We start from the raw sequence: 8,287 nt of genomic DNA on the forward strand, positions 1-8,287 counted from the left end.
ACTTCGGCTCAGGTCAGGATCTCACGGTCAGTGAGTTCAAGCCCCGCGTCGGGCTCTGTGCTGACAGCTCAGAGCCTGGAGCCTGTTCCAGATTCTGTGTCTCCCTTTCTCTGACCCTCCCCCATTCATGCTCTGTCTCTCTCGGTCTCAAAAATAAATAAATGTGAAAAAAAAATTTAAAAAAGAAATATATAAATAAAGATGGGATGCTAACGTCTGGCTAAGTGTCACCCCACAAGCTGCCTCCTCAGTCACGGACAGCGGGGAAGGGAAGCAGAATAACGCTCCCAAGCCTTACAGTTAAGGCGAGGAAGGCCCCAAAAGGCAGAGGGACAAGAGACATTCAGAACACAAGAGGCCAACAAACAGTGGCAATCTTTGGACACTCCTGACACCTAGTGCACCACAGTGTCCCTGAGTTGCAGGGTTTTCCGTGGCTGCGTGCCAGGCAGCTGCTCTCTCAGTGCACCAATGACTCGGCTGAAGGGCTCGGCTCGAACATCAGGCAGAACACAGGAAAGAGATGGGAGTTACAGGTCAAGCTGCCCCCGGGACAGGGAATGGAGACTCCAGAGCTCAGAGTAGGATGGGCAGAACCAGCCAGATTGGAGGAAGAAAGCAACTGGACGCTGAAAATAGTGACTTGAATTGAATGCCTTTCACTTCTATCTCACCTTTAAAACTTGGCTTATACACCCCGTCCCGGAGGAAGCCTTCTGGACTCGACAAGATGAAGCCAATTCTCCACCTTGGGGCAGCTGGAGGACCTCAACTTTAACAACCTCCCCTGCTTGAGGGGGAGATCTGTAGGAGCAGAGAGAAGCCTATCCTCTCTGAATGTCCAGTCTAGCACAGTGCCTGACAGTTTTCCGTGTATCTGGAGGGGACCATGTGGCTCAGTTCTGGTCACCAAGTTATAAAAGGACGTCTACTAGAGGGACTGGTGTGAGGGCTTTTATTTTCCCAGGAAGAAACAGCAGGGGCTACGCTTTCTCCCTGGCTTCCGGCTTGAAAAGGGGTCTGGTAGTCTCCACAGCAGCAGCCAGCTTGCAAACAGGAGGCAATGAACAGGAGGATAAAAAGTAACAACTTAAGAAGTTTGGGGCAACTTCTGTAGCTTGGCTGTTTTAAGAAACACTGAAATCAACATTCGGGGGCGGGTGCAAAGATCTTTTCCGGTGAGTGTTTTTATCTTCCCTAGGTAAACACCCAGGAGTGGAATTACCAGAGCACACGGTATTTCTATTTTTCATTTTTAGAGGATCCCCCATGTGGTTCTCCACAGTGGCTGCACCAATTTGCACGTGGAACTTAAGAAATAAAAGACAAAGAGACAGAAACAGACTCTCAAATACAAAGAGCTGGTGGTTGCCAAAGGTTAAGTGGGTAAACAGATAAAGGGGAGTAAGAGTACGATTATCTTAATGAGCACTGAGAAATGGAGTTGTTGGATAGTATATACCTGAAACTAATATTGCACTGTTAATTACACTTCAATAAAAATAATGAAGAAGGGAACCTGAGTGGCTCAGTCAGTTAAGCATCCGACTTCGGCTCAGGTCATGATCATCTCATGGTTCGTGAATTCAAGCCCCACATCGGACTCTGTGCCGTCAGTGAGCAGCCTGCTTGGGAGCCTCTGTCTCCCTCTCTCTGCCCCTTCCCCACTCAGGCTCACTCCCATTCACGCTCCCTCTCTCAAAAATAAACATGTTTTAAATCAAAAATAAAGAAGATGGGGCAGAAGAAACGTGAGCCCTGAGTAGCCCTGAGAGGCTGAACGATGCCATCAACCACTCACCTCCCGACCACCTGGTACAGGAAGAAAATAAGCTTACTTACACCACCATGAAGGGGGCTCTCAAGTGCCTGCAGCTGACAGCACCCCTCCCTGACTTCCCAGCACCCCCAGCAGGCCCACCTGGAACTCAGCAAGGACACAGGCCCTCTTAGCCTCTGAAGCCGTCTCTGGGATCAGCCCCACCCTGAGACCAAATCCAGCTCAGAACCGAGTTAATTGTTCTCTCGGAGCCTTCCAGTTGCCAACGGGGACTGCACCACTTGGGCTACCGCAGGCTGACCTTGGGGACTAAGGGAGAGGAAATCATTGATAGAATGTGACCATCTCTTACACACACAGTAGGTTCTCAGTAGTTACCGATTTCCCCGGGAGGCAGCGCAACACAGCCAAAAACAAACACTTCTGCTCCATGGTCCGAGGAGCTTAGGTCAGTTACCAGCTGTTCTACCTTGGGCAAGTGATTTAACCTCGTTGGACCCATTTCCTCATCGGTAAGGTAGCAAGAACAACATTCCCCCTCCTGCGGCAGTTATGGGGAACAAAGGAGATTACTGGAAAACACCAGGTGGCAGGAGCTAGAAGGCCATTACCTTCCCACCTCCTACTCCTGCCTCCACCCATTGCCCCCAACCCCCGCCCTGTTGGGGCGATTCAGCATCCCATCAAATCCCTCAAAGGAAGCAAGAAGAGACCAGCACCTCCCCTTGGTGCGGCCAAATCTCTTGGCTCCCTTTCCCGGGAGTAGAGACGAGAAAGGGGAAAGCACTGCATCAACAGGCAGAGAACCCCATCCTGGCAGAAACAGCCCCCCAGGCTCAATAGGGGATCACGTACCCAAGACAAAAAGCAGCCCCAGAGAACGCTCTGCCTTCATTCATGCTAAATCCCCGCTTCCAACACCTGAAAGAAGGCCACCCTACTCTCAGATGGTGCAGAGGCCAGCAAGGAGACAGCGTGAGGAACACCACCGCCCTTACCTATTTCCTCCGGGGTCGGACTGACCCCCTCTGTGGGAACCCGTGGTTTGGGCGTTCTCTGTGTGAGAGTTACAAATGCTGAGCCCCACTGATCACTCACGGGGACTCCAGCCGGGAGTGTCCTGCAGGAGTCACCAAGCCACCCCACATAGGAGTGGGGGGACACGCACCAGAGAAGCCGACAGAGCACCCGCACTGTAAGCCAGAAGCCCGGGGTCCTCCCGGCTTAAGAACATGCAAGGAAGGGACCAGGTGCTGTGAACAGCCCACAGGCACAAGGGCACGAGGCAGCCCGCCCACTGACCCCAGCTGTGCCGCACCCTGGGGCGGGGGAGGCGGCCCTTACGCACCCACCTGGACCCTGGGGCCGGCCCAAGGTCGCAGGGTGAGCACTACACAGAACTGAGCCGCACCCTGAGCCCAAATCCAGGCTTCTCCCAAGCGCTGGCCAATGGTTCCTAAAACCACGGAGGGGAAGGGAGCCGGGCAGAAGCAGCCACTGTGTTCACAGCCTCCCAAAGGGTATGGTGGCCTCCACCCCCTGGCCCTGCCCCTCCTCCAAGGAGAAGCTCATAACCACCTGCTCCAAAAATGGCAGCTCCTTGAGGGCCAGGCAGCTCCAAACTCTCACTGCTGTCCGCCCTGGGCAACCCAAGACACCACCCGCCTGGTCCACCACCAGCCCATCCTGGGACCATTGATTTATTCACTCACCAGTCATTCCCAAGCCCCTGCTATGTGCCACCCGTGGCACCAGCGGGGGGGGGGGGGGGTGGGAGGGCGGGGTGGGGGCAGGCTTTTGGAGCCTCAGACCTGCGGGAGACAGACACTACTCAGGCACAGAAGAAAATCACCACAAACAGAGAGGCTGGGAAGGGAAAAATCAAGGAGAGAATTCTGTGAGGGAGCAGGCAGGCGAGCCTGAGAGAAACAAGGTGATAAACTGAAAGGTGATAGCTGGGTGGAAGGAGGAGGGGCATCCAGGCAGAAGGAAGGGCCCGATTCAAGGCCCCTAGGCAAGAATGAACTCTGCGCGTGGAGGAGCTGCCTGAAGGTCAGTGTGGCCAAGAGTGACAGGCAGAGCATAGGAGAGAAAAGTCAGGGTTGTATATAGAGCATGGCAGAATTTGGATGTTGCCCCAAGTGCAGGAAAACACCACTGCAGGGTTCTGAGGGGGCAGTGAGCTAGGGCAGGAGGGGCAGAGGTGCCCATCTGCCAGAGAAGGCACCATCTCATAAAGAGGATGAGTGTGCAGTGGTCTTTCTAGGAGTCCCTGGGCCCCTAGAGAAAACACCACCTCGTATTAATCGTCTGCTTCCTAGGCCGCCAGCCTGTCATTAAGGGGCTTGAGCCACAGATCTTAGAGAGGAGGCTGACGGGACATCCTGACAGCAGAGCGTGGGCTCTAGACGCCAGGGCCTGTGAGGCAACCAGTGGGCAGCTCCGGCCACGGGGTCAGGTCCAGCCCAGTCCTCTCTTCTTATGGAAGCCACTAACCAAGTCTCCCTGTGGCTTGTCATGGCATGTCCCTCGAAGAGGGCATCAGCACTGGCATCCCAGCCCCAAGAGCCAGGTGGCATTCTCCCCGAGCCTCACCCGGACCCCTTCCTCGTTTCCATCAGTGCTCCTCAAAGAGTGTTAGGCAAGGTTAGGAAAAGTCAAGTCTTCCTGCCACCAAGAGGGCTTCTCGCATCCTACGGATGGTCCAAGAGGATCCTGGCCTCCCGATGCCAAGCCCACCTACCACCTCGGCTAGAATGTTGTGATTATCCTCTTTGGGGAATCAAATAGCAATTGACATATCAGTAGGACAATCTCTATGGTGCACCCCAACATTTCCCTTTTTCCTGTCTTTTTCTAGCAATTTCTAACACAGTTCTACACCTCATCCCAGGGCTGTCAATCAATTCTTGGCCTTAAAAAAATGCCCATGGCAGAAGTTTCCATAGGTTCTCAGTACCAAACGCTATCACCGCGAACAAGCTCTTTCATCGCTCCAGGCCGCGGACTGTTCACTGGTAAAATAGACGAAAGAACACATTCCTTCGGAGTCAGGGTGAGGATGCGCGAGGGTGATGGTCAAGGCCAAGCAGAGGCCTGGCACACAGTGAGCAGTCAGCACATCGACACCTGCTGATGGTCTTGATTCCGCTGTGCTCATGCGACCAACAATTACTCATCACTCACAAGGTGCCAGTCTTTCTAGAGGAGCCATTTTAGTGAAGATGGATGGTGGAGGGCCGCCTCCGGAAAGCAATCACTCTGTGTCTCCTCCTACGCGAGACCAGGTGGCACGCCCACTGGAGCTCTCTATTAAATATGGTGGGTGTCCCTTGACCCCAACTTCTCAGCTCAATCACCTGAACTTCATAGCCACAGAAAAGAGAACTCTACAAAACTCTCCTGTCCAGAGTGCTCTCTCCACTTCAGTCAGGGACTGTGACTCCTCTGTGTCACAGGACCAGACTGGTGAATCTGAGGGCTTGTGGGAGGAGAGGGGAGAAGGACAGGAATCCCCAGACAGATAGCCCTTGGCACCAGTTTGAGTTTTCCATGGCTCACATATTACCTGCAGAAAAATAAATCTGCTCTAAGTTATGGGTCCTACTCAGAAAAGAAAAAATTCTAATATAGACTAAAGGTTCGAATTGCATTAAAGATATGGGTGGATTTTTTCCCCCAAAATGCTCTTTTGAAATCAAATTCTTACAGCAGTCCGGCTTTGTATGTGAGTTAGCTGTGGCCTTACCTGTGAACACCTGCCCATTGTGTTGTCTCAACACTCTGGGGAGCGAGGCTGACTTCCTAGAAACTCCCAAAGCAAACCTCAACCGCCCTCCTGCAGCGATAAGCCAGGGAACTGGCAAAAAGAAGCATTGATCAGATGCAAGTGAGCCTGAGTTCAGAGCCAACTCCTCCCATGTGCGGGGTAGGACCACACAGACATTCCTGGCAGACATCCAGGTGCAACAGAAGCCAGATCTCTTTCCAGTTCCTTTCCCTCAGCATGCTTTGTCTTTTGGGCCTATCTGTGGAAGGCAGAGAATTCTCTGAATACAATACACAGCAATAAAGACAAGGGTCAGCAACTAATTTTAACAAAGACGGGCACAAAAAATGCAGATTTCCAGTACTGGCGGGATCAGTGCCTCAACTAATTCGTGTGCTATAAAGAACACTTCGATTATAGCTCACCACATGATGGCCTCAACCCAAAGCTAACCCTGGAGCAATCGTGGATGAAGCCACACCACCAGGTAAACATAGGTGGCAAGAACTTTTTAGAAAGAACTGGCCCCAGAGAACTCTAGCAAGGGGGAATGTCTGCATCTGGTTTCCCTTGGAGAGATTCTTCTGGCATCCAAGTGCCCACAAGCATCGAACCGTACCTTGATTTTTCCAACAAGGCACATAACCGTCAGATGGCCTGAGACCAAGTCATGGTCTCAGTTCGAGGAAACCAATTCTGATTTTTTTGCTGTGTTGTAACTGAGAAAGCCTTAGGCGTAGGTTTCCAATTCCAGCAAACTGAAGTGAGTAGAGGTTATTGTTTTTTTTCAAGTATACTTCATCTTTTTATCAATGAATTTCAGACGAGCCCTAATCACACAGGCCTCTAGGGATAAACAAATAAACAACTTACAAGAACGCCATGGAGGGATGATAAATGCAAACAAAGACACGTTCACAAGACACTTTCCTTTTTCATTATTATCAAGGGCAGCTGTGACTAAGGTTGCCAATATAAAATGATTAAAATTAATTAGGGGGGTCGATAAATGGCAGTTGTTGGAAGATGGAAGGCAACTGAAGGGAAAATGAAGGCTCAGGAAGGCAACTTGAGGCAGAAAGCTATCTCGGCGGGGTGGTGGGGAACAAGGTACCTTGGTGGCTCTGTGGTTAAGCATCTGACTCCTCATTTTGGCTCAGGGCATGATCTCACTGGTTTGTGAGTTCAGGCCCCATGTCAGCCTCTGAGCTGGTGCCATGAAGCCTGCTTGGGATTCTCCCTTTCTCTCTGCCCCTCCCCCACTTTCATGCCCACACTCTCTCTCAAAATAAACTTAAAAAAAAAAAAGCTATCTCAGGGCAACTGGGTTTGAATGAGGCAAAACAACAACAACAACAACAATAGTAGTAGCCTTGAGAAAAAAAGAACAGAATTGGCTGCTTCCTTCAGCCCAGTAGGGAGCTCAGATCAGGAAACACAATGCCTGCTCTTTCCAGCAGGAAGCTAATTGATCTTTTCTAAAAAGTGCTGGTTCAAGAAATGGCGTCAAAGAAGAGGACTGAGCTGCAGAAGGAACAGCTCAAAGATTAAGAGGCACACTCTCAGCTCTGGAAGGGACAAGACCACACCGGTGCAGAGGTGGGCTGGGGCTGGCCCAGGCTTTCAACCTAGGGCAGAAATGGCACTGATCATCCGAATTTCAAAAGAGCCCACGGGGCATCCTCTTTTTTTTTTTTCCCCAACATTTATTTTTGAGAGACACAGAGGGACAGAGCGTGAGTGGGGGAAGGGCAGAGGGAGAGGGAGACACGGAATCTGAAGCAGGCTCCAGACTCCGAGCTGTCAGCACAGAGCCTGACACAGGCTTGAACTCACCAGCTGTGAGATCATGACCTGAGCAGGAGTTGGACCCTTAACTGACTGAGCCACCCAGGTGCCCCCAAAATCATCCTCTAAAGCAGAGAGCCCGAGAGCCACCTCCAGTAGCTGGCTCTGCTGCCTCAACCCTGACCCTCATCTCTACCAGCTGCTCTCCTTTGCACCCCCAGTCCACCCATTGTCAACTCCCCATGGGTGACCAGAGTGGTCTTCCTAAACATAGGTCTGCGTCTCTCCCCTGCTCCAGAGTCCCCATTGGTTTCCCATCCCATACAGACAGCTCAAGGCATGCCCACCCTCTCAGCTCTCCTCTCCCACTGCCCCTGGCTCCTTCTTCCTACACCCCACTCGGCACCCTCTCACCCCAGGGCCTTTGCACTGGCTATCCCTCGGCTAGGAACAATCTTCCTCCGATATACTCATAGCTCCCTTCCTCACTGTAACAGGCCTCTATGCAAAAGTCCCCTCATCAGAGGCACCTGGGTGGCTCAGTCAGTAAAGCGTCCGACTTCGGCTCAGGTCATGATCTCACAGTTTGGGAGTTCGAGCCCCATGTCAGGCTCTGTGCTGACAGCTCAGAACCTGGAGCCTGCTTCGGATTCTGTGTCTCCTCTCTCTACCCCTCTGCCCATGCTCTGTCTCTCAAAAATGAATAAATATTAAAAAAAAAATGGCTCATCAGAAGGGTATTCTGAATGAATCTTGGCAGGATTCTCGCTAAGAGTCGTGACCCCGAGGCTTTTCTTTCCAGGAAGCAACTTTATTCCTGCTGGCACCGCTCACTTGGGTTCGCACCCAAAGAACTGAGCCCCGAATGCCACGTGGCATAGCTTTTGATATGGTTTTTACTACTTTGTCTCCCGTATAGGTTAACACACAAACATGCAGTCTGATTAAGT

At 51.8% G+C, this 8,287-nt stretch overlaps 1 protein-coding gene across 1 annotated transcript in view; it reads right to left on the reverse strand.

The window, feature by feature from the left end:
• LOC147571030 (transport and Golgi organization protein 1 homolog) overlaps positions 1-8,287 on the reverse strand; it is a 494,441-nt gene that overhangs the window by 247,164 nt on the left and 238,990 nt on the right. The window lies entirely within an intron of this gene.

This window comes from Puma concolor, unplaced genomic scaffold (assembly GCF_028749965.1).
Source record: "Puma concolor isolate L17-30 unplaced genomic scaffold, mPumCon1.1.hap2 unalloc_scaffold_7, whole genome shotgun sequence".
NCBI classification, from domain to species: Eukaryota; Metazoa; Chordata; class Mammalia; order Carnivora; family Felidae; genus Puma; species Puma concolor.